Genomic DNA, 26,297 nt, shown 5'->3' on the forward strand with positions numbered 1-26,297 from the left:
TGGATGTTCATCATACAAACATTTTCATTGCAGTTTTATGTCATAATGCTTTGAAGATGGATGACTTTCTACCAGGATGAAAAGCACTTGCAAAAATAGACATTGTTATCTCTTCCCAAGAATTATGAATGATGGTGAAACCTGACCAGGCATGGAAGCCTAACTATTCTCTGGAAACCATGGATGAAAACAGCTTGAATTGATACCAAAAAGAGCATTAGAGACCCTGCAGGTGTCTCTTCAAATCGAACCCTCATTTTCCAAGCAATTAATGCTGATTCAGACCAACAGAACAATAACAAGGGGCCACATCCAGAGAAGCCCTGTTGTTTTGCACAACTGTATCTGCTAAAGTAGCTCAGCCACAAATCCTGGACTTGAGATCTCCTGGGGAGCCTGAGCAGCATGGAGGAGCTATAATCTCACTCTCTGTGTGAGTCTGCAGGTCAAACAGTGACAATTATTTATTCTGGTAATTAACTCCTGCCTTCCAGGAAAGACCAGACGATCTCCTGCTTCAGATTCTCTTCAGATGTAACTCGTCCATGCACACATAGGTGAAAATAATACTAAATATTACTGAAAACTACTTAAAAAATCATCCCAAACAAGAGAAGCACTTAGTTGTAATCAACATCAAGTATGGCGCAGTTAGGAGAATGGGGTTACATCCTATGACCCATGAGATTCAATCTCAATTCAATTTAACTCATTTTCTGACTTTAGACCTAATGCCCACATGAGATGAAGTTCCTATTTCAGGTTGATTCTGAGCAGCAGTGACAACAACTAAATTTATGATTTGGTCATCAACTATTTACAAGCCCCCAACACGACCTGACCATGTTCTGGGCCATGATCGAAACAGATCCACCTCATGAAACAGACAGTCCTATAGGGGTAAGAGACTACTGTCAACTAGGCAAGTCAACACATGGTACGTCCATGGCATTAAGAGTATGGCTAAAATAAAGTTGGATAGAGGTCAGGAGAGTTGGTGTGGGGGCAGTAGAGGGGGAGATCCTATGTTCCTTTGGTTGGGTGGGCACTGGAACACAAATCTAGAGGAAGGGAAGCATTAGCCTCTGGGGTAACAGGTGAGAGAGTACAGCAAAAGACCATGGTGGCAGTGGGAAAGACCTAGACGAAGGACGGCCATCTTGTTTCAACAGTAAGTGTGTGGAAGCAGAGAGGGCGAGGGATGAGAAAAGTTCACAGCTAGGGAAGTGAGGGGGGTGGGGAGGAAGGTAAATAACAAAGCTTTGTAAGGAGCTCAGTTTCTCACTGTAGAGAAGGCAGCCTTGGCAGGGCTTTGAGCAGAAACATGGCAGAATCCAACACCCCTCCCCCACTGTGTTGGAATGATGGAAGTACAATGAAACAGAAACAGATTACCTGACCCCTAGAGGTAGATCCAAGTTTTGTTTGCTTTGAACCTTACACAATTTCTGGCTGTGTGGGATTTCTGTAAGAAAAAAAGGATATGTGTGTATGAATAAACATTAGGTAAAAAGTGATTTTGTTAGAATAAGAAAATAAATCACAACAAATTTCGTACATAAAAAGTATTTAAATAACACAAAATCGTAAGAAAGTTCTTAAAATACTAGTTTTTATTTTATTTTCTTGAATAATTTGTGCTCATCTTTTTTATTATGTTATGTTACCCACCATGAGGTACATCATTAGTTTTTGATGTAGTGTTCAGTCATTCAATAGTTGCGTATAACACCCAGTGCTCATCACAACACATGCCCTTAAGTGTTAAAAAAAATTTTTTTAAACACTATTTTTAAAATTAAGCACCTGAAACACCTGTTACTTTTTTTGTTGTTGCTGTTGGAGGTGGGCAATATTTTTGACTGAATATTCTTGATTAAATATTCATATGACAAGAATTTAGTAACATTTTCTCAGTGGAAAGAATTAGGAGATACTTCAGTCTTTCTTCTAATTTAACGGGTTGGACTGTATCCCCAACAGAAAAATGTGTTGAAGTCCTAACCTCCAGTTTCTCAGAATGTGATCTTACTTGGAGATAGAATTGTTACAGATGTAATTAGTTTAAGATGAGGTCATTCCAGAGAAGAGTGGACCCCTAACCGAAGATGTTCAGTATCTATGTGAAGACAAAGAGATACAGAGAGAAGACCATGTGAGGATACAGGCAGACATTGCAATGACACTACCACAAGCCAAGGAATCTCTGGAGCCACGAGATGCTGGAAGAGGCAAGGAAGGATCTTGCCCGGGAGGCTCCAGAGGGAGCATGGCTCTGTAAATGCATTGACTTTGATTTTCTGGAACTTCCCCAGAACAGAGAAACAATACATTTCTGTTGTTGTAAGTCACCCTGTTTGTAGTACTTGGTTATGGCAGCCCTTGGAAATTAATCCATCTAGTAAAAATGATCAAAATTTGTTTTTTATTGTAATTTAGAAAATATGTATTTAGCTTCGCAACTCATTATGGGCAATGTGATGAAAATGATTAGTATTGTTAAATTTGAGGAAAAACACTATCAAGTTTCTGTTCTATTGAGCTGTTACAGATGATTTCATGTAATTTCCATATGTGTGTATATACACATATATGTGTATATGTATATATACATCTGTGTGTATATATATATATATATATATATATATATACACACTCACGCATATATATAATTAAACACACTGCATTGCTGAAAATTCTTGACAAAAAGAATGTTTTGACTAAGTCTCAATGGGAAATAAATCTTCCACATAAAATTTTGCATGTCTGATGACCAGAAGGATTTTATGCAGATTAGCTCCAGGCTCTGGAAACTTCAAGCCTTGTTTCCCTTCCTTTATTTACTTTTCTGTAATTCCAGATACAAGATCTGTGTTCATACTGCAGTACAACCTCTGTTCTGGAATGTTTATAACTTGATGCTTGGTAAGCTGGCACAGCGGATGATAGAAAAGTGCCCGGAAGACATTTTGAATTTAAAAATAGCTGGAAATCATTTGACTGTACCCAAGAAATGACTGAGAATCATAATAATTGCATAGTACCAAACCCAAACAATATGTACCCAAACTTAATTTGTCCTTCTGTAGATCCCCTGAACCTCCTTGACCACCTCAGTACTTCTAAGTGGTAGGGGAGGTATAACAAAGATAAGTTATAGTGGAAAGAAGAGGCAGTCTTGACCATTCAGAATTAAATACCTAACATTTACGACTTACACAAAATCACATTAATTTCCCCAAGGCTTTGGAGGGCTCCTTATTCAAGGGAGAAGTGTCATATTAGCTTTGTGGTAAATTTACTTTCCTGTCTCACATTTGTTTTAGGGACCTCACAGTAGTTTAAGGCCACAATGTGAAATGCTCAGTGTGACAATTAATTTTGTGTGTTAAATTGACTGGCCTGAGAAATGCTCAGATGGCTGGTAGAACTGTTCTTGGTTGTATCTGTGAAGGTGTTTCTGGAAGAAAGTAGCATCTGAATCAGTAAATGAATAAAGGAGATCCCCTTCACCCATGTGGGTGGGCATGATCCAATCCACTGAAGGCCCAAATAGACTAACTAGGTGGGAAAGTGTAAATTCTTGCTTTCTCTTCTTGGGCTGAGACATCCACCTTCTCCTGCTCTTAGACTTTGGAGCTCCTGGTTCCTAGGTCCTTGGACAATGGGACTTATCTAAGCACGCAACCTTTCCCCACAAACCCTGGTTCTCAAGCTTTGGTCTCATGGTGTTACACCATCAGTTCAGACTTGAACTAAATTATACTATGAGCTTTACTGGTTCTCCTGGTTGCAGCTGGCACATTGTGGCAAATCTCAGACTCCATCTTTGGGTGATCCAATTCCCACAATAAATTCCTTCTTACACATCTCTCTATATTAAATATTTCCTTTTGGTTCTGTTTCTCTGCAGAACACTAATACATCCAGATCTATAGATTTGCCTTGTCCTTTAGCACAATAGTCCTCAAAACACAGTGTACAAGAATCACTCTCCGGGGTTGTATGTACGAAATAAGTATTTTGTAAGTAATTTAAGGGATATTTTAGGTAGTCATTAGAAGATAATTTCATCTCATATAAAAGGAAACTCCAGAGATGCTCCCTCTTAAAATCAGATATTTTTGCAAATAAACAATGGAATGTGCCCTCTAACAAGAATGGTATTGCATCCATACATTTAAAAATAAGGTTCAGAAAAGAGAAAGCCCTCACTTCTTGATATTAGAAGGAGGCAGGTAGCCTTTGCACATCTTTGTTTTTCAAGTTTTGAAGCCTCATAGGACATAGAGCAGTTTCTCAATACATCTGTCTTCTGGATGAGTGAAGGCTAAATATCCAACATTAAAGATCAAAAGTATTCATTACAAAGGCACCTTTTTATGATATATGAAAATATGTGTCTCAATTTAGAATTTATAAGAAATATTTTAGTCTCAAATATCTTATGCTAAATGAGGAACTAAATAACTTATGTAACTCACTGAAGGTCCCATAGTTAACTATTTGTTTTTAAAACCTCTGCTAATGGTAAAAACCAAAATAATAATAATATTTATTATAATAAATTATAGCATATAATATAATAACAATTATATAATAATAATTATGTATCATAATATATCATATAATAACAGTTATATAATTATATAACAATCATATAATATTAATTATATAATAATTAAATATAATATAATAACACTATATATTATATAAATATATAATTGTATGTTATATAACAATTATATATAATTTAGTATGTTCTATAATATAATAGCAATTTTTATAGAATACTAATATAATTAATATGATGCAATTATAATAATTATTAATAATGCTGTTTATTATTATTATTATCTTTGAATTTATATAGGGCTTTGCAATCACCAAAATGCATCTTTGATCAGTAAGAACATTTATTTTATGCTGCTTAAATTCAGCCAGAATGCCCATGGGACCTGTTATTACAATGACTCATTCCTGAAAATGTTATTGTGAGTAGTCCCTGTTCCTACAAGAATGTATTGGTCTTTGCTTATAAAATTTCACTGAAGTTAGAACAACTTAGAGGTGATGATTTTGGATACAGAAATGATTCCATCAGGTAAATCCATCAACAGTGTTTCAAGACAGTGGGTTTTATGTTTTTCTCAACTTCTTAAAAGATTCTTTCTCCTCTTCTTTCCAAACACATTGTTTACTTACACAGACTTCTTTCTATCCAGGTGAAATCATGAGTTTGATTAATTATATCATGACCTTATTGAGGATAAAATAAAATAAAGTCACTGGATTCTGAAAAGGATCATAAAAAGTAAATCTGATTCACACTTTTAATTTTAGAGATTAGGGCACTGAAACCACAGAAATGACTTCCCCAAAATCACATTTTATGCAATAAAGTACCTGGTATTTATTCTGACTTCTCTGTTATGTTGCTCTCCTGTGGCAGACAGATAGCTCAGTTTTCCAGAAACACTGGTTTCATCCTGCCACCCTCCTCTCTTCTAAGATAAAATTTAGACTCTTAAGCCTGGCATTTGAGACTTACCTCAATTTGATTTCATGAAGTTTACATGAACCATATTCACCATTACTCTTCAGCAGGTAATTTGACCTTTTTCCAGGTCACAGAAAATGACTTGCTCTGTGTGCAAGTTTATAAACTCAGACAGGCAAAGGACCCAGCTGTTGGATCCATTGACTTAGATGAGAGTATGTTCATAACATCCAAAGATCAATAGGTTCTGAGTCAGAGTTCTGTACTGTTGGAAGAAGAAACTGGAGAGGTGGAAAGAAAATAATTTATAATTAGACTGACATCAAAATCTCATCACGTATAAAGACCAGGTGACACAAGGAAGGGAGAAGATTCTGAAAGAGGTTTTCAAGGTCAAACTGCAAAATTCTAAGTAAGAAGTAGAAACATCCGGACAGTTAACTCTTTCTAAAGACGTCTGAATTTGCATTCAAGGCATCAGTTGGAACTAAATGGGATGATCAGGAACACAAATTCCAGGTAGAGAGACAAGGGTAATGACATAGAGCGAGGCTCAGATGACAGAGTGCCACCTGTGGACGGGACTATGACAGTTGACACAAACATGGGGCCACCTTTAATTCTGCTTTTCTTAGTCTTGTGTAATCAGAATTGGCAGGTATCTTCTGGAGGGCAAAGAAAGATCATTCTTTTCCCAATACTTCCCAATACTTCCCAATACTTCATAGCAGAAGTTTGAAGTAAAAAAAAACCTAAACAAACAAACATAGTCTTATGGACAGCTGTGCATCAACTATTCCCCCTTCTCCCTCTCTATCCAAATTTCTTTTTTTTTTTTTCTCTGAGTTTGGGGGAGACATGTCGACTCCTTATTTTAGAGGCTCTTCTTGGCAGGATTTGTCACTGGTATCTGTATTATTTAAAAATCATTCATAACAGTTCCTTCACAGAGGAGATACAGAATGAGAAACTTGGGACTATAAACAGCAGGACCAAAATTCAGTTCAAGTGTGCTGGTACATGACCACAAATAATTAAAGCTCCTCCAATTTTATCAGCATTGAGAAGAGACTATAATTTGGGAAGAGTTTCCATTACCCCTATAGAAACATACACCTAAATCACTGAAAAATGGGATGGATTCAGAAGCTCAAAATCAGGGCACTTCAGAGAGTCAGCCCTAAATAAAATTATGACTGAGGGTCAGGACAATCAGGAAGAGCAGTAATAGAAGAGCATGGGAAATTTATCAGAAATGTTCGGAAAATCATCAGAAGCAATAACACAGATCATCTCCACTTTCAATGAAACCCTGAGTAAAGCATTATTCTAGGATACAGTTACCTGATACGTCTTTTTAAATGAAAAAAAAAAAAAAATGGAGGAGTAGCAATAAGATTCCATACTAATTGAAGAAAGTATCATAAATGTATCATTACTGTGTATTGTTTATTCTGTCAAACTGGCTATAATCTTATAACACGTAAGTATTCATGTATTAAATATTAGAGTAATTGAGATACTTAAGTGTAACCAAAAAGGTTCAAATTCTTAAGCATCATTATGATGTGAACTTTTAGTTTTTCCCTAAGAGTTGAGATTTTTTTTTTTAAGATTTTATTTATTTGAGAGAGAGAGAGCGCACAAGCAGGCAGAGGGACAAAGGGGCAGAGAGAGAAACAGACTCACCTCTGAGGAGGGTGACGCAGGTTTTGATCCCAAGAGCCTGGGATCATGACCTGAGCTAAAGGCAGACACTTAACCAACTGTGCCACTCAGGCACCCCATTCTCTAAGAGTTAAAATTCAAGAGAGCAACCAGTTCCCTTTGAGTTACAAAGCCACATTCGTAAGCTCTTTGTAAGGTCTTTGCACAACTGTTGTATCTGACCGACTCCCATAGTTATTCATACTGTCTCCAGCCAACAGCACATCAGGGCTATTCCCTGCCCTCAAGCCAAGTTCAGCTCATGTAAAATTAGTATGTACAAGATGAGCACATCAGTTTAGTGCAAAGAAGCCAAACAGAATATGAGAGGAAAGCACATGCTGACGCACCTGCTTCAAACTGTCTGGACTCTTGGCCTTCCAAGGTTATTCATCAGACATGTGGAAATATTAACTGAGTTAAGATTTACTGCCTTGCTGCCTCACTGTCTGCCACACACTTCTTCCATGCGGCAAATCTGTTTTCTAACTTCAGTCTGTCTGATGACCAGGAGAGAGGCAGCAAAAAAAAAAAAAAAAAGAAGAAGAAGAAGCAAGAAGAACAAAAAGCTCTAGACAGGTTTTTAATAAAAAGGGAAATATCCATTTCTTGTTTGATCCAAATATAGAAATTTCAAGGAAAAAAATAACAGCTATCTTTTATAAAACCTCTTGCTAGACTTCATTTGTCGTCCTTTTAAGAGGCTATGTTTCTTTATTTGCCAAATTGGCTTACTTTAAGGGCTCTTTGTTGGGTCCCTAAAAGAACAAAATGTCTTGTTCATTTACATACAGTAAACAGATGTTTCCTCCAAACAGCACAAAATTGGGAAATAATTCTGAAACTCAATCCATTCATTGTAGCTTTGAAAATCCTGGCTAACAAGAATCCCAAAAGGATGTACTGCCAGTTGTTTATGCGAGCAGATTAAGTTATAAAAACATGTTTATGAAAGACCATTCATCTTTTGTTTCCTGCGTACCGAGTTCAGTTAGCGTACCGAGTTCAGTTTAACTACTATTTCAGAGACAAGCATTATGGTCTTCTATTATTTATCTATTTGTGTTGTGATAAAACTGGGATCCATAAACAGACTGGCAATATACATGTCAAACTTACTTTATTGTCTTGGTTCAGTTCTGCTTTGGAAGTTGAAAATGAAATCTGAAAGAGAAATATTTTTTTCCAGAGGTCATTGGTTAATCTTCATTTGTCTGGCAAAGATCATTTTCTCTCTGTCTTTCATTCTAGAAATTAGGAAAAAGAAAAAGAATTCTTCCAACTGTCCTGAGATTTTTTTTTTTCATTCTCATCAATTATCTTAGCAAGTCATCTATTGACTTTTCTCTGAATTCCAAATAGAATAATAATTTGTACCTTGATGCTGAGTATTAGTGGATCCTAAAGTAGTAAGTTGCAATGAACATAAAACATCACGGAAAAATTGCTCAGATCTCTGTAGGTTTTGTTTGCTTTCTTTTGTTTTAGCAAGCTAGCAAACTAGGTCATTCCAAGTCTAGTAAACATAGGAAAACAAACTAATTATAAAACTGAGCAAGCAGTGAGGAAATTACCTTCCCTACACTATCTTGAACTGCCCCCCCATATCAGAGTAAGAAGACAAATCCTAGGATTATCCTAGGATGATATATATAGTACAAATAAGTTTTATATTTTCAGATGGTTTCCCAAGAAAGTCTCAATTCCAGAAATTACCAGATACTTAGCAGTTTCATTAAGTGGAAGATTAGCATTTGCTATATTGGTGAGGTAGTTTTGAAGATTAAAAAATAAAAATAAACAACCCCACCATCGACACAGCCAAAAGTACTTACCCTGTAAATAACCCTGGCCCAGTCTTTACTTTCACCAACCTACAGAAGGAAGACCAGATAGATGTCTGACTGGTTCAGTCAGTAAAGCATGTGATTCTTGATCCAGAGGTTGTGAGTTTGAGCTCCATGTTGGGTATAGAGATGATTCAAAAATAAAATATTTAAAAAAAAACAAAAACCAATGAAGGGAGATAATGTTCTGAGGTGAAGAGTCTATAGTCATATTGCTTTTATTGAAATTAGTTTCAAGCATTTATTAAGCACCTACTATATTTCTGATACCATTCTAGGCGCTAGGAATATAGTCATAATCAAAACAAAGTTCCCTTATATTCTACTGGGGGAGAGAGAGATGTTAAACAATGAAATATATGATATGTTAAATAGTAATAAGTGCTCAGGAAGAGAAAAAGGTCAGGAAAGTGGTATACAAAATATGTGTGGGTAATACTTGGACTGGGGGGATGAGCATCTTCCCGGAGATGGAAACTGAGTACAGCCTGAGGCATCACCAGTATGAAGGAGCTCTGGGGCTGTCAGTGCAAGCAGGCTCCTCATAGAGGGAACTGTGGGTGCAGAGGCCTGAGCTAGGACTGACCTTGGAGTGTGGAGCGAGAGTAAGAGGTGTGGGAGCCATGGAAACACACTGCTTGGAATTCCTGATTTGGAGGCAATAGTTGATCCAGCCATAGCTGCCATTGCCCTGGATTCACCAGGGTGTTCACACTGAAGCCATGCTTTCCCTTGGGCTGCTCCCAGCTGATGACTGATCACAATGAGGGCATTAGTATAGGTCCCCTCCTGGGGGATGGGGGACTTCCCTAATCATGACTTTGAAGACTTTTGAGTATTCTCCATTATCCTGGCCACAACTTTCTTAGACTTACCCCACAGTCTGACACTATTCTAACCCAGTTCTCTTTCCTTCTTTGTCTCCTGCATCAAGTCTCTGTACTGGATATGATGATGGTGTGAACACTGCCTACTCACTCCTGCTCCCCCACCTAGTTTACAGGAATGCATCATGGTGTGAACACTGCCTACATATTCCTGCTACCCCTCACCCAGTTCATGGGCATTATGAGAACAGAACTTTCAGCAGGCACATAACAACTCTGTCCAAACCCCAGCATGAAGAGACATGAACAAACTCTAGCATGACTTCAAGCAGCATAAGGTTTGTCCCTAGGATGAACCTAGTCCTCCATTAAAATGCCTGCCTGAGAAAGCTAAAGGCTGCAAGGGAGATTTACTATTTGTTCTAGGTAACATCCAAAAATAAGCCCATTGCTCCCTTTCTTAGTACATTTACTACAAAGGGATTACAATTGTAAATATGTATTTCCTACAACTCAGAAGCATCTTCTGCAAGGACAGGAGAGCCAGTCTTTTGAAATGTTATCATCAACAAAGATAAAGCCTCTGTCTCCCAGGATCTTTGGAGGATAGAATCCTAACTTCAGTAACTACCAGCTAGTGAATACAGTGGGCCTAATGGCATTAACACCGACCAACCCTTTTTTTTTTAAATTGTGTTATGTTAGTCACCATATAGTACATCATTAGTTTTTGATGTGGTGTTCCATGACTCATTGTTTGTGTATAACACACAGTGCTCCATGCAATCCATGCCCTTCTTAATACCCATCACCAGGTTCGCCCATCTAAAACTCTTCTCCCTTCTAAAACTCTCCGTGTTGTTGGGAGATGAACCATGAGAGACTATGGACTCTGGGTGACCAAGCCTTTCTAACTGTTCACTTCTCTATCTCTGTTGAGTCCCATCCCCCACCTCTCTCACTCTCACTTTAAAATATTCAAATTGCCTCTGCACGCATCATCGGAATAGAGCCCAGCTCTTTCCCCTACTGTCAACAGTTACTGAATAAATTCTGTTTTCATTGCTTTAACTAGTGTCCAGCTGTGTTTATCTTTGTCAATTTCTTATTTTTTTTCAAGATTTTATTTGTTTATTTGTCAGAGAGACAGACTGAGCACATAAGGCAGCAGGAAAGGCAGGCAGAGGGAGAAGCAGGCTCCCTGCTGAACAACGAGCCCAATGAGGGATTCAATCCCAGGACACTGGGATCATGACCTGAGCCAAAGGCAGACACTAACTAAACTGAACCACATAGGCACCCCTCTTTGTCAATTTCTACAAGCAAATCTCTTGCTCTTCTCATTCCATCTTTGTGTCTGCTTCTTTGAGGTACTATACTCACCCAGGAGTCCATGTGGCTAGAGTCTTGAAAAGTGGGATGGGGATGGAGATGAAGCAAAGGAGGCAGCAGTGGATCAGGTCATGGTAAGGACTGAAACTTAGTTTGAGTGAAATGAGGATGAAATAGAGTTTTGAGTAGAGAAATCCTTTTTTAACAGGTTCTTCTGCCTGCTCTGGGGAGATAAGACCAGGATCCCCAGTGGGAGGCTATTACAATAACCCACAGGAACGGTGGCTTATTTCAGGGAGGTGTCAGTGGGGGAGATGGGAAATGATCATACTTCAGCTCTATTTTGAAAGAAGAACTAAAAATATTTAATGATGGAAAAAGTGTGTGTTGTATTAGAAAAAGAAAGGTCAGTGCAGAAAAGAAGGTCATCAATTTGAGCAGCTAGATGAATAAAGTTATGGGTGAGCCTGCAGAGGATATGTTTTTGGAGCAGAATATCGGGAACTTAGTTTTAGCTATTCCATGCATACAGGCAAAGAAGTATCTGAAAATATTATCTTGTAGTTGCATATGAAGAATTTTGGTTGAGAAAAAAAGAAGTGGGAGAAGAAGCAAAACATTCTCAGTCATGCAAATAACTTAAGGAGAATAGCTAAAATAAGATGTTATTTATTGTGAGTTCCCAGTTGAAATTTAGTTCCAGATGAAGATCATTGAATTTGCAATTTGAGAGCATGTTGTCCGCTGGGTCTTGCAATCTGGATTCCAAACATGGACAATGGCTATGTTCTGCCTGGACTACAAATGATATCTCTGTTCAAACTCTGGAGATTTATAATCATGAACATCAGTGCCTCTTTCAGGACAAATTAACTCATCAAAATAGTTCTACTTAAACAACATCTCAAAACCTCATTAATTTCAACATTAGTATTTTTGGTATCTTTATTTATGAGGTTTCTTTTCTGTAGGAGTTGTTTTATAATACCTTTGTTGCCACCCTTGAATCTGTAACTGAGTCCCTTGCTTACGCATTTTTTAATGGTTCTTTAACAATTCCCTCAAACTCTTAGCTTAGAGTTAAAATTTATTGCCAGTGAAGTGTCTCCCACTTTCCCTTTAGTATGATACTGGCAGCCAAATGTTCCTCCATATCTCAAAAAGATAATTTATTCACTTGATTTAAGATATACAAATTAAATAACAATAGCCTTACTTTAAAGCTTGTTCCTCCTATCTAAAATAAAAATAGTAGAGTCAACAGTTCTTTAAACTACTATAGAAGTGGATTCTACTGAATAGAATATTCAGCCCATGACCTATTTTATTGTCAGAAACTGGTAACTCATCTCTTAACTTTCAACTATTAATTATTATTTGATTTGTAAAAGTAGAATGCTTAATAATAGATTTGAAGTTAGAGATTGGTTAAAATATTGGCCTACTACTTTTTTTTTTAAAGATTTTATTTATTTATTTGACAGACAGAGATCACAAGTAGGCATAGAGAGAGAGTGGAGGAAGCAGGCTTCCCGCTGAGCAGAGAGCCTGATGCGGGGCTCGATCCCAGGACCCTAAGATCATGACCTGAGCTGAAGGCAGAGGATTTAACCACTGAACCACCCAGGCGCCCCTGGTCTACTACTTTTGAATAACATTTAATAAGCCTCAGTAAGATAGAAGATCAAAACTGTAAAGGTCTTTCAGCATAATTTGTGGCCAGTGCTAAAGGTAGAGGACCCTCTGACTGCCTTGTCTGAAGAACAATGGCATCTAAAGCAATGTGCCCAGAGAAGCATCAAGGAAGTTTAACTCCTGCTGTTGGGAGTCCACTCCTCAATAATTTAGGCATTACTTGAGCAATGTCTAAAACTGAGAGAGCCTGACTGTGAACATAAAGAAACAAGATAGAGAAAACTTTCGTTGGGATGTTGATAAGCCTAAATGGGTTAAGGCAGGAGCCATGCACAATCAGGAAAGAGACAGAAAGAAAGCCTGGATGAATGCTGCATGATCTCATGGTCAGGGAGAAGAGGACTCCTGCATACCAGTCCCTAGCAGTGCATCCAGGGGTATTTTTAAAGCAGTTTCATATGTTGAAATGAGTGGAAGTCTTCTCATATTTCACACAAAATAGCCATCAAGATATACATTGCTCACTTTTGTTTTGAGAAATGTGAGTAAATGTGTGTGTGTGTGTGTACATTTGGGTGGTTGCAGAGAGGCTGGTTAAGATGACAAAATTTGAGTTTCGCTTCAGCTTTGGACTAAAGGCTGCCCATCAGAGGATAGTCACAAATGGGTAGATGGGACTAGCATAATCATAAGTGATCAATGGCAACATTTAAAGTTACTGGTTATAATAATATCTATGCTTGGGCATCTGGGTGGCTCAGTCAGTTAAATGTCTGCTTTTGGCTCAGGTCATGATCTCCGGGTACTGGGATTGAGTCCCACATCAGGCTTCCTGCTCAGCAGGGAGTTTGCTTCTTCCTCTGCCTCCCCCCCATTCATGCTTTCTCTCTCAAATAAATAATAAAATCTTTTTTTAAAAATCTAAGTAATAATAATAATAATAAAATAATATCTATGCTTAATTCTTCCAATACCTAGTTGACTAATAAAGCAGTGTACATCATGTTTGAATAAAATGAGGAACATCCCATATGGTTCAAGTGGAGAAAGTAAGTCATAGTGTAATAGAATCCATAGAAGAAAGTAAGAGCCAAGTTAGACAGGAATTTTAGACTATATTAAGAATTTTGGAAATATTAATTGACTTTTACCCAGGAAGAGTTAAGATCAGATTCAAACTTTTAAAAGTTACTCAAAGTAAAAATGTGAAAAATGTATTGAAATGAGCAAATATTGATGCAAAAAGATTAGTTAGGAAACTATCACAATATTTTAGGCAAGAGAGAATGATATCTTGAACCAGAGTGGGAGGATTAAGGCTAGTGAGAAGCAGATACATTCAAAGTAAGACAGGACATGATAATCTGGGGATAGAAGGAACTGGTGAGAGACAAGTGAAGATGATGCAGAAGTTTTGGCTTTAACTAACCAGATGATTGACCCAATCATTTCCCAACATCAGGAAATGGAAGGCAGAAACAAGTTGAATAGGAAATATCACTGGACAAGTTCATTTGAGGTGTTCAAAGGTATCCAAGTGAGCATGTGAAATAAGCACCTCATATATTGGTTTGGATTTCCAAAATCAGATCAGGACTGAAAACACAGATCTGAGAGTTACTGTCTATTCAAATTCATTCTCCATTTCTCTACTGCTAATAGCACTCTGATTTTGTTCAAAGAGATAATATGTCCAACTAAAAATGCACACATCTCCAGATTTATTAACAAATCAGGTTGGTCACATGACTCATCTTTGTTCAACGAGACATAAAAGGAGCTCTTCTGGGATGCAGGGATGGTGTTCGCTTTCATGGCGCATGCACCATTCTTTTGCCCGTGTGTCCTTCCCCTTTCTCTCTGCCCAAGGAACCACGATACACCTAGAGATACTGCAGTTATATTGCAACTACGTTCTTACTATAAGCAGTAATCAAAGTGATGGGACTAGATAAAGTGTAGGAAAAACATAAAGGGAGAATGTAGAGCAAGAAGCAAATATGTCCAAAGACAAACCCTAGGCAACTTCAAACCTGAATGTTTGATTAGAGGAGAAAGTGTTGGGAGAATAAAATGAGAGTGAGTAACCAAAGATGCTGAAGGAAAGCGACAGAGTGTGCAGGGGGAGGAGTTGAGCAAAGAGAAGTTTTCCAACAAGGAAGGAGTGGTCAATCATTTTAGATTATGTTGAGAAATTGATAAAAATAGCTAATATTTTCCATCTAGAGAAAGCCAAGATAAACAAATAAAGATTAATACAATGCATAGGAGAATTCAGCAAGTGGATCAGATAAAGGATAGCAATCAAAATTTGTCCTTCAACAGTTTAAACTTCAACCCTTCCTGTAACATGAATATCTTTTAGATATTACTTTTTCTCCCTTGACTTGACTGTTCCATTTTTTTGTTTCTTTGCCTTCCTGGAGACTCATCTCATAGCCATCGCCAGATAGTCAGTGGTACCTCCACAATGTCACTTGCCCCCTTTCAATGCTATTTACAATTTATTTGTATCAAAGTGAACTTTTCATGTTTAGGACTTTTAACTGGCCTTTGTTTTGGGATATATCACGGCTCTCAAAGTCATTATTCTGCAGAAAATCCTAGCTTGTGCTCCTTCTGCCCCCAAAATTAGTCCTTGTCTGACTGAGAAATATCTAACAGCAATACTGAAATGAAGTCCATCCTCAACCAGAGTGTTCATAATTTTTCTTTGTATAATAGAAAATTGTTACTACCTGAACAAAACTTTTCCCAGCATAAGGACCATCTAAGAATATGACTACAATTATTTACTATCATTACTACAGAGAGACATGTAAAAAGATGAATCATTGAATCCTTTTATGGTTATAGAAAATGCATTTAATAAAGATGAATGTCATAGAACATTTATTTTTACTTCAGGCCATGCCCACTGTATGGGAGCCAATAAAATATTCATTTTCTGCTGTCCTCCCTTTTTTGAGGGGGGTAATGGGCTGTCGTAAAGGGCCATAAAACATCATTACTCTAAGAAGCTTTGAGACGAAGGGAGCCAACTCACCTCATCTATCCTCAAGTCAGGAATTAGTGCCTATTGTGCTCCATATGTTTGATAATCAGCTCAGTCCCCAAAAGTGGAAAGCCAGGCCTTGTTTAGCAAGGGGAGGGCACTGTGTCAATGAAGGACCTTGTTCTGGCTGCCAGGTATTCTCCAATGCAATTATGGAAAAATATCCCATGTGAGCTTATGGTTGCTCTCCCTTCTTTGTCTTTTCCCTAGAAAGTGAAATTCTGGAAGCTTGAGAGATGGGATTTGGTGAAGAATGTTAGCAAATTGTTTGGCTTGCCTTTTGGGAAGGCAAAATTGGTACCTGCTAAGATCCTGCTGTATTGATTTCCTATCACTTCATAGCAAATTGCCACAAACTCTGTGGTTTAGAACATCACTTATTTATAATCTCATTTTCTTTATGTCCAAAATCTAGACACAACATAACAGTTCTCTGTTCAGGATCTCGTAGGATTAAAATCAAGGTGTTGGCTTGTTGTTCTCTCCCCAAATTTGTCAAGTCCTAATGGATGTAGAATGAAAGCCCCTTTTTAAAACCTAACCAGGATAGCTTTAACAACCAGAGACTACTTCTCAGCTCCTAGCTGATTGACTCCCACCACAGATGGTTCATAACATGACTGTTTTCTTTCTTCCACATCAGCAGGAGAGAAATTCTGACTTCTGGGATGGCCTGGAACCTTTTAAAGGGTTTCTCTGGTTAGGTCATGTTCACCTAGAAAAAAATCTCCCTTTTCATTTACTTAGCCAACTGATTAAGGATCTCAATTGTATCTATAAGATCCATTTGCCATGTAATATAATCTTAGTAATGAAATCCTATCATGTTCACAAATTCCACCAGCACTCAGGAGAGAGGATTATCCAGGGTGTGTATATCAAAAGGAGGAGATCTTGGGATCAGATCTGCCTCCTACATCATTCTGACCCAACTACAGAGGCCTTCTCCAGACAAAACTCCTCCTTAATCTGCTTTATATTTTTCATAGCACTTACAAATATTGTCTCATACAGCATTTTTTGTTTATTCACTTATTTATTTAATTATCTCTCCCATTAGAATGTCAGCTTCAATGGGGCTGGGCCTCTGTCCTATTATCCCTGTACAGATACATGTGCCTGCATGGGAGGCATTCAGTAAATACTGGTTAAGTAAATGAATGAATGGAGGAAATTAATAAACAGGGAATCAATGATGCAGGTGTTCTGCATCCTAATAGGGTTCCCTTTCCCCCATGCTGCCCACAAGGAAATGAAGAAAGTCTCACCAGCCCACTGTCTCTCTCCTCAGGGCAGCAGACCTGCAGACAGCTCCCTGGATTTATGCTCGGACCAGCATGAATGTGTTTTCTGTCTGGCACTGCTCTGTGATTCATACTTCAGCTAACCTCGCCTTTCATTTGCCCTCTACTCTTCTTGTTTTTAATTTATAATGTTAATTTTACACTTTTCTCACAGTAATATATGCACAGAGCTAAAACTGTTTGATGGCACAAAAGTCATGCATATAAGCCTGTATGCTCGTGTGCCTGCACACACAAATATAACCAGCCCCTTCGTGTTCCTTCCATATATTCACTCCCGGAAGCAGTTTGACTTCTAATGGGTTGATAAACAGTAAACTTGTGCTATTAGTTCTTGACATCACTTTTGGGGACTATCTGTTATGGTAGTTGAAAACACAGCTCCAGATCTCAAATGTGGGGTACAGATCACCCAATAGGCAACTTCCTCTCTTTGGGATCCTGAGATCCTATCCATCTAACAGCTCCTGCAGGACGGTGACCTCAGGAGAAGGCTAACACTAGCTCATCAGCACTGAGTCCCCAGAGGTAGTAGAAGTGTGGACTCCACCATCTGTAATGAAACTGTGATTTTATTTATTTATTTATTTTTAGGAGATTTGGGTTGATTTGAAAGGTTGCTGTTCTCGGGCGGCTGTGAAAAGGAGAGGGAATCCAAACTGACATTGAATAATGGAAGCATTTTATTACCTGAGTGATTGCTAACCTGGCATTTTTTCTGTCTAGGATGGGGCCAGTTTGTCACTTTCCTTACTCTCTTACACAACTTTGACTTGTTCTTCAACCTGCTTCTCCCACCCCTAGATCACTGCTAATTTAGGCACCCTCTTTTCCTAGCCCATTTCTACTGTCCTTAAGTTTTCAACCCCTCCTCTGTTTGAATGCCATCCCAAAGAACTCTCTGGCATCTTTGCCCCTCAGTATTTTGCAAGGTACTCCAATTTGTTTAGCTTCTCATTTGCATTTCAGTTTTGAAATTCAGGATTTTGGGATACTGGAATAAATCACTTAACCTCTCAGATTCTTTGCTTTCTGGTCTGTAAAATCTGGATAAAAGTCCTCTAAAGACTTCACAGTGTTGTTAAGAAGGTGGAATAAGTAATGTATGTAAGCACTGTTTGCAAACTATGAAACACTCTTCTGATGTTATTTTTAGAATGCCCAGAGAAAACCTGCTATTGTTCTGGTTGAAGATCCAGGTTCATTCCCTAGGTCTTGGGTGAGCTGCTTCACTCAACCTTTCATCAGTCCAACTTCTGTATCTCTTGCTTTTGCTATTTCCATGGTTTGCATTGTTCATTCCCACGTGCAAACTGAGCTCTTGAACTGGACTGACTGAAAGAAGGGTTGGTAACTCCTTCATGTCTGCTGCTGTCTGGTGAGCCAGCCAGTTTCCTTCTGCTTTCACGGCTAATCCCTCTGCAGAGCACCTGTGAGGGTAGGCACTATGGTCAAATGTGTTCCCAAATTCCTATGTTGAAAACTACCCCCAAGATGATAGTATTAGAAGGTGGGGCCTTTAGGAGGTGATTAGCTCATGAGGGTCAGGCCCTCGTGAATGAGTTTAGTACCCATAGAAAACAGACCCGTGAATGGGTTTAGTACCCATAGAAAACAGACCCGTGAATGGGTTTAGTACCCATAGAAAACAGACCCGGGAGAGCTCCCTTGCCCCTTCTGCCATGTACGGACACAGCAAAAAGTCTGAAATGTGGAAGAGGGACCATGCTGGCACCTGAACTCAGACTTGCAACTTCTAGAATGGGGAGAAATCAATTTCTGTGATTTATAGACTACCTAGTCTATGGTACTTCATTACAGTAGCTTGAATTGACTTAAGACAGAGGGAAAGAGCCAGGCGGAGGGATGGTCACAACAGCAGGCAGGCTCAGAGGCTGCTTCTCACAGATGGCCCTTGGCAGTAAAGGGCATGGTGGAGGCACCTCTCAGCTGGCCTCTAGTAAGTCAGTACTCCTGTGCTTCCAGTCTACCTGAAACAACCTAATCAGTCTCCCTTCCTAAAGGATAACCTCAGGGGAACAAAAAGAAGGGTGGCCTCTCAGCTCAAGGTTGTACTCTCAAGTAAAAAAAAATCAACCTTCTTTGTTCATTAAGGAGCTTGCTGAATCTTCCAGAAATCAGGCCTGGGACTGTGAGTCACCATTGTGCCACCCATAAAGCAATTTCTACTTTAACTTCACATTCTTTAAGTTTAAAAATGCTTCCCCATTAGTAATTTGTATATGTCTCTTCCTTATGACCTTGAAAGCTTGGGTCGTTGCACCAACTTTCAAGTCCAAGTTGTCTTTGGACACAGAATGACAAAGATGATCCAAAGCTATCCAAAGGTGAATGGGGGAACAAGGATGTGAATAGGCAGATTATGAATAGAAATATAGCACGAGGGTCTATCTAAGTTTAAGTTTTTTCAAATGGTAAAAATCTTTGACAACTACCTCTCTAATGCAAGTTTATATTGTACATTGAGAAGAAACACTGGCCCTCTGCACACATTTTCACTGTAATGGTTTGGTGGCTGGAAATGGTTGGATTAGGACACAGGAGGGACAAACAGAAAGCACACTAGCCCCTATCAGTTCGTCAACATAGGGACAGACAAGTTATGAAGTCAGCTGGTGTTCATCTCTAGTGCTGAAGGCAGGAGACACCAGGCAAGAGTGTTTCCATGGAGCTGGAAATTTCTGGCAGTAACACACTCTGCTGGATGTGTAGCAGAACAAGGGAGCTGGCTCAAGATGGGCAGGATCTTTCAAACCTTCTTAACCATGACTGACGGAAAGAAATGTACTGGACATTGTATTCTGCATTATGACCCAGTAAAACAAACATACACACACACACACACACACACACACACACACGTGTGTGTGCACACACAGATACAAATATACACACGTAACTGAAACAAAAGTTAATACAGTACTTAGCCTTACAATATGTGATTCAGGCCTGCATTTTCCATTCTATTCTATTTCATTTTTTATATGATATGATGATGACAAACTACATTGGGTATGACCATTTATTTAAAAAACATGTTACAGGAAATTCTCTGAGAGTTATGGTAAATCTGTCTTACCCTCTCAGTTCTTCATTGGAAGTGAAGTTTTGCCTCTTTGGAAGAGATGAGATGGGGTTAGGGGTTATGATGATCTTGGTGCACAACTTCGCCATGTGCAATGTGATTTCAAGAAATCAAAACCTTTTTCTTATGACTTTTCCGACACCTGAAATGTATCATCACTTCTAGCTGCGGCTTCAATAAAAGTGAATCAAGTGTCTGATGTGTGTCAGGCACTTTTTTTCTCTTAAGAAGGAACTTTGGGAGCTTATTTTCTTTTTTCTCCTTTTTGATGGTTTCCTTTTTTCTAATAAAACAATTTATCTAAAAAGAAAAACACTTTAAAGTTTTTTTCAGTGACTTTGATAAAACAAACTTGTTTCTATTTGTTCAAAATATCTTAACTGGTAGAAATTGACTTATCTGGATTCTGATATTACTGTTAAAGATTTAGTTCAGTATTTGGGGAGGGAAGATGGCTGTACGTACATATGAAGAAATCTACAGTAATGTCATGTGTGTTCAAGTCTTTGCAAGTTAGCATTCAAAATACATAACCCACCACCTAGACCTGCCTGACCAGGAATTTCCTTTATTATTTATTTATTTATGTATTCTTTTTAATGTATTATTTGTTTCAGGGGTAAGGTCTGTGATTCAGCAATCTTACACAACACTCAGCACTCACCACAACATATACCTACCCAAATGTCCATCACCCAGCAACCCCATCCCCCAACCCCTCCCCTCCAGCAAGCCTCAGTTTGTTTCCTAAGATTAAAAGTCTCTTATGGTTTGTCTCCCTCTCTGGTTTCGTCTTGTTTCATTTTTCTCTCTCTCTTCTCCTATGATCCTCTGCCTTGTTTCTTAAACTTCACGTATCAGTGAGATCATATGATAATTGTCTTTCTCTGATTGACTTATTTCACTTAGCATAATATCCACTAGTTCCATCCCTGTTGTTGCAAATGGCAAGATTTCTTTTTTTCTAACATCTCACTCTGATGCTGGAAAACAAAAATACTTCATTGACCTTTTGCCAATGGAAAGAAAAAGGTGCCAATAATCACTGGACAGTTGTTAACTAATAGAAGCCTGTCCTTTCTCAATTTCTAATAGAATGGTAAGCCATCATTCAGAACAGAATCACTTAAAATTGTTTGGTTCTTTTGTCTCTTGATTTATTTTTATTTGTATATTCAGAAAATCAGTCTGAATGGCTTAGCTTACCTATTACAATGGCCTGATGTTTTTCAAGGTCCTATATAACATTTAGACTCTCATCAAAAATGTTCTTCCTGGGGTCCCTGGGCGTCTCAATCGGTTAAACGTCCAACTCCTGATTTCGGCTGAGGTCATAATCTCAGGGTGATAAGATCAAGCCCTGTGTTGGGCTCTGTGCTCAACAGGGAGTCTGCTTGGGATTCTCTCTCTCTATCTTCCTCTGCCCTTCCCCAATCTTCCCTCTTTCTCAAATAAATAACTATTTTTAAAAAATTGTCTTCCTTCCTGCATTATTTATAATAGCCAAGATATGGAAGCAATCCAAGTCTCTATTCATCATCTGATGAATGGATAAAGAAGTGTGGTATATATATATATAATGGAATATTATTCAGCCATCAAAAAGGATAAGATCCTGCCATTTGCAACAACATGGATGGACCTAGAGAATATTATCCTAGCAAAATAAGTTACTCATAGAAAGACAAATACTTTATGATTTCACTTATCTGTGGAGTCTAAAAAATACAACAAATGAATAAACAAAAAGCAAAAGCAGACCCTGAAATACAGAGAAAAATTTGATGGTTGCTAGAGGGGCAGGGGTGGCAGATGGGCAAACTGGGTGAAGGGAAGTGGGAGATAGAGGCTTCCAGTTATGGAATGAGTAAGTCACAGAGATAAGAGATACAGCATAAGGAATATTGTCAATGGTATCATAATAGTGTTACTTAGTGACAGTAGCGACAGATGTGTAGCTTCACTTCTAGTGAGCTTACTTAACATACAAGTTGTTGAATCACTATGTCGCACACCTAAGACTAATGTAACATTGTGTGTCAACTCTACTTCAATCAAAACATGTTCTTCCTTCTTACTTCTATTACTACATTAGCTTTCTGAATGGCTTCTTTCTCCTCCAGATTTATCCTCCTGCTTTTAGCCTACTAACCATTCTTTTCAAAATATTCACTTCTCAGTTTCTTACTCATGTCCGAAATTTTCTAATTCTGTGCATCATTCTATGCTATACTTCTTGTTGGAATGTTTTTCCTAACTTGGAATGTTGAAGTTTACCAATCCTTCAGGGATCAGCTGAAATGTTATTATTCATTTAATGGTTTATTCATTCAGCAATACGTGCTTATTGCATATTTGTTATATGTCAGCCTCTCTATTAGATCCCAGGGTGTGTGTGTGTGTGTGTGTGTGTGTATAAAATAGCTATGATTATTGTTACATATTCCTAACTCTCATGGTACTTACAGTCTAGTTGGGGAGGGAGAGGCAGTAAACAGGCAACAGCACTTACAATGTGATGGCTATCATGTTAGGGAAAGAGTAGAGTTTTCTGAGTTTCCATAAAAGAAACATTTAGAATCAGTTTACTGGAATTAAGGAAGGCTTTAGAATAACTAACAGGCGGGCACGTGGGTGGCTCAGTGGGTTAAACCTCTGCTTTCAGCTCAGGTCATGATCTCAGTGTCCCGTGATCAAGTCTCACATTGGGCTCTCTGCTCAGCGGGAAGCCTGCTTCCCGTCCTCAATCTCTGCCTGCCTCGATCTTTCTCTCTGTCAAATAAATAAATAAAATCTAAAAAAAAAAAAAAAGAATAATTAACAGGCTAAAATTGACATACATGGAAGACAGTAGGGAAGAAAGGAAAATGATCCAAACAAAGGGAAAAGCACGTATGAGAAAACTATAGCAGTTGTAAGAAACTAAAACACCTTGTAATGGCAAGCTCAGTACTGTGTCAGGGTATAGTGCTTGGCTTTACATGTGGTTATTGCCGTAATTCCAGTGTTATTTTCCCCCTATATATATTCAACACAAAACCATATCATAATGGTGGAGAAATAATATGGTGTTTGTAAAGCATAATTTACTCCTCTTACTCTAATGAGGATACCAAATTGAATAAAAATCACAACAATCTCTAATTATGTGTAATAACACTGAATTGAAAAAAAAAAAAGAGTTGCTGAAAAAAGTTAAAGCAAAATTGGCCACTTGGAAACTAAGCAAACACCATATCATGCAGGCACTCCATCCTGAAACAGGGAGCTCTTGACATATTTTCAGCAGAAGATTGGATGTACTGGTTTAGCTTGTGAGAATAACAGCTTTGGCTGCGATAAGGAAATCTGATTAAAGTAAGGCACACTTGGAAACAGAAGCTCTTACAGAAATGCAAATGCAAAAAGATGCTGGCCTGAACTCTAGAAGTGGCAGGAGAGAGAGGGAACTAAGAAGGTAAGGTTCCAGGAATTTAATCGTGGAATGCAGGCTTTGCTGAAGGACTGGATGTAAGGGTATGCAGGAGGGAGTGCAGTGCAGTGGAGTGCAGTGATGGAGCATGGTGCCTAGTCTTGTGAGCTGGGCAATGAGAAAATTGGGAGTACCCTAGAGATCACATAGGAAAGGGAATGATTATAAGATGAAAGATGATTTCACACTGTGACATGTTAATATTCCCATACTGTTGGGAAAGCTGAAAGAAAAGGTAACCATAGTACACGGTTGGATATTGGGACCTGAATAACAAGACATGTTTGAGTTTTATTTGGGAATTTGTGAATCAGATCAGTAGATGGTAATTTAAATGATAGAAATGACCGGCATTTCCAGGGGCAGCTAGGGAGTTGACCTGGAACATACATCCCAAGGAACACAAAACTTAATGGCTTGGAAGTGTAGGAGTAATGGTCAAGAACAACCAGAAGGATGTGGAGAAACCAGAGGGTGTGTTGTCACAGGAAGGAGAAGAAAGAGTGCTTTAAAGGAAAGAGACAGAGTATTCAATTCTTAGAAGTCAGGAGAAGACAGAGTTGGAAACGCTAAAGGATGAGCATTGGAAAGTTAAATGGTAGCTTTTCCAACACATCCAGAGAGACGGAAGAAAGATGCACCATCCAATAAATATAAGCCTATAGGTATGTTGGGAATTTCTATCAGATGACTTCCTTCTCTGCAAAATCAGAGGCTAGTTTATTTGCTTGGATTCCTTTGTTGTAATATTCAAACTACAGTTGTTAAGTATTGTGAATCAAAGCACAGTGGGTTAGCTTGTATTAGCTGAATGTTGTAAGGATGAAACTAAGAACTAGCTATTTCAGTTTAGTCTCAGGATCTAGAGTCAGTGGTAGGTGGGGATGAGGGTAAGTTGGGTGCAGGCAGGAAGTTTGGGGGAAGTTCTGTGATAACAAAGCCTGAGTTCTGAATCCTATACAGTCTGCCACTCTCTTTCCATTTCCATAGACATTAAACACAGACTTGTCCAACTTCTAGCCCTTGATTTCAAAGTGTAGGAGACAACCCTTCAATTAAGTGTCTTCCTGATTTCTCCCTTAGAAATTCTTCTACACATTAAGAAAGAGGAGAACAATGGTGTATTATCATAAAACTTCAGCATTCTAAAGGAATTATGCTCATGTTCTTCCAAGTTTGAGAGTAGTTATGGTCATTCTAACCTAATATGTAAAATTAGGGCCAGGTAATATAGATCAGACTTTTATACCATGAAGAGAAAGAAGCCTTTATTTAGAGAGAAAGTACTGACGTTAAATCTCAATTTATCACTTAGTAGTTGTATGATTTTACAAAACTTATTTAAACCCACACCTCTGTTTGCTCATCCATAAAATGATGATGTTGAGGTTTGCTCCATTGAATGCACACAGCTTCCGTGAAAATTGGATCAGGCAGTGAATATGAAAGCACACCTAATCAAATGCAAGTTATAATAAAACCCAAAGAAGTGTCTGAGTCATCTCTGTGTACTATGAGATCCACCTGGGTTGTTCAAAGTGGTCTCATCTTGATGTAAGAGGGTAGAATGATAGATAGAGTAGAAAATATAAAGAACAATCTAAAGTCAATTTTCAAACAACAGAATTCAACTAACCAACACCATTAAGTAATCAGTTAAGGGTGGGTGTGTGTGTGTGTCTGTGTGTGTTGTGTTTAATGTTTAAGAGAAAGGCACTCCATTTCCACCCCAACTCCCTCCACACCCTACCACCAAATTCCTAGGATATATCTTAGAATAAAAAAATAGTTAAATATCTACATCAACAGTATCAGAGATTTATGCATGGCAAATTTTTAAATAACTTTGGGTTCAGTAATTTCTATTACAATATATTACACAAGGCAGGGACAGTTTAGAAGTTTATAACTAAGTTACAGTTTTCCCCCCATTAATTTTGAGATTACCAAAAATATAATGCCATTATTCAAGTAGTTCAAGAAATTACAATTTTACTTTAGGCCGTCATTAGACATTTGACTCTGCTCAAGCTAATCTACTTACATTTGTTTATAGGAGTGATGAATTCTTAGGTCTCAATTTTGCAATCATCTTGCAATCATCTCACCCTGCCAGGAGTATCTTTCTTTCCTCCTAAGTGGCCCTTCTGATAGTTGCAAGTGAGGATATTTCCAGCCTTTGTTTGCAGAGATAGGACTGGAAGTGCATTCATTTTGAATCTCTGCTTTTACAATTTAGAAAAAGACTGTTGATGTGTTTTAGCAATGCAAACAGTGTCCAACAATACGCTTCTCCCCCAGTCCTTTACTGTAAAGTCCTATGAGGACAGCAGAGGAGGTCAGGCCAACTTTCCCCAATCCCTATCTGAATGAAATACCAAATATTGAAGGGGTTGAACCTTACAATAATGAGGGAGAGTAGTTATTCTGAGAAGTTCAATTCAGATGTGATCCTCTTCCCTAATGTAATTTCAAATGACACCGAAACTCTCCAAAGACAGACACAAGCACA

This window comes from Lutra lutra, chromosome 3 (genome assembly GCF_902655055.1).
Source record: "Lutra lutra chromosome 3, mLutLut1.2, whole genome shotgun sequence".
Taxonomy (NCBI): domain Eukaryota; kingdom Metazoa; phylum Chordata; class Mammalia; order Carnivora; family Mustelidae; genus Lutra; species Lutra lutra.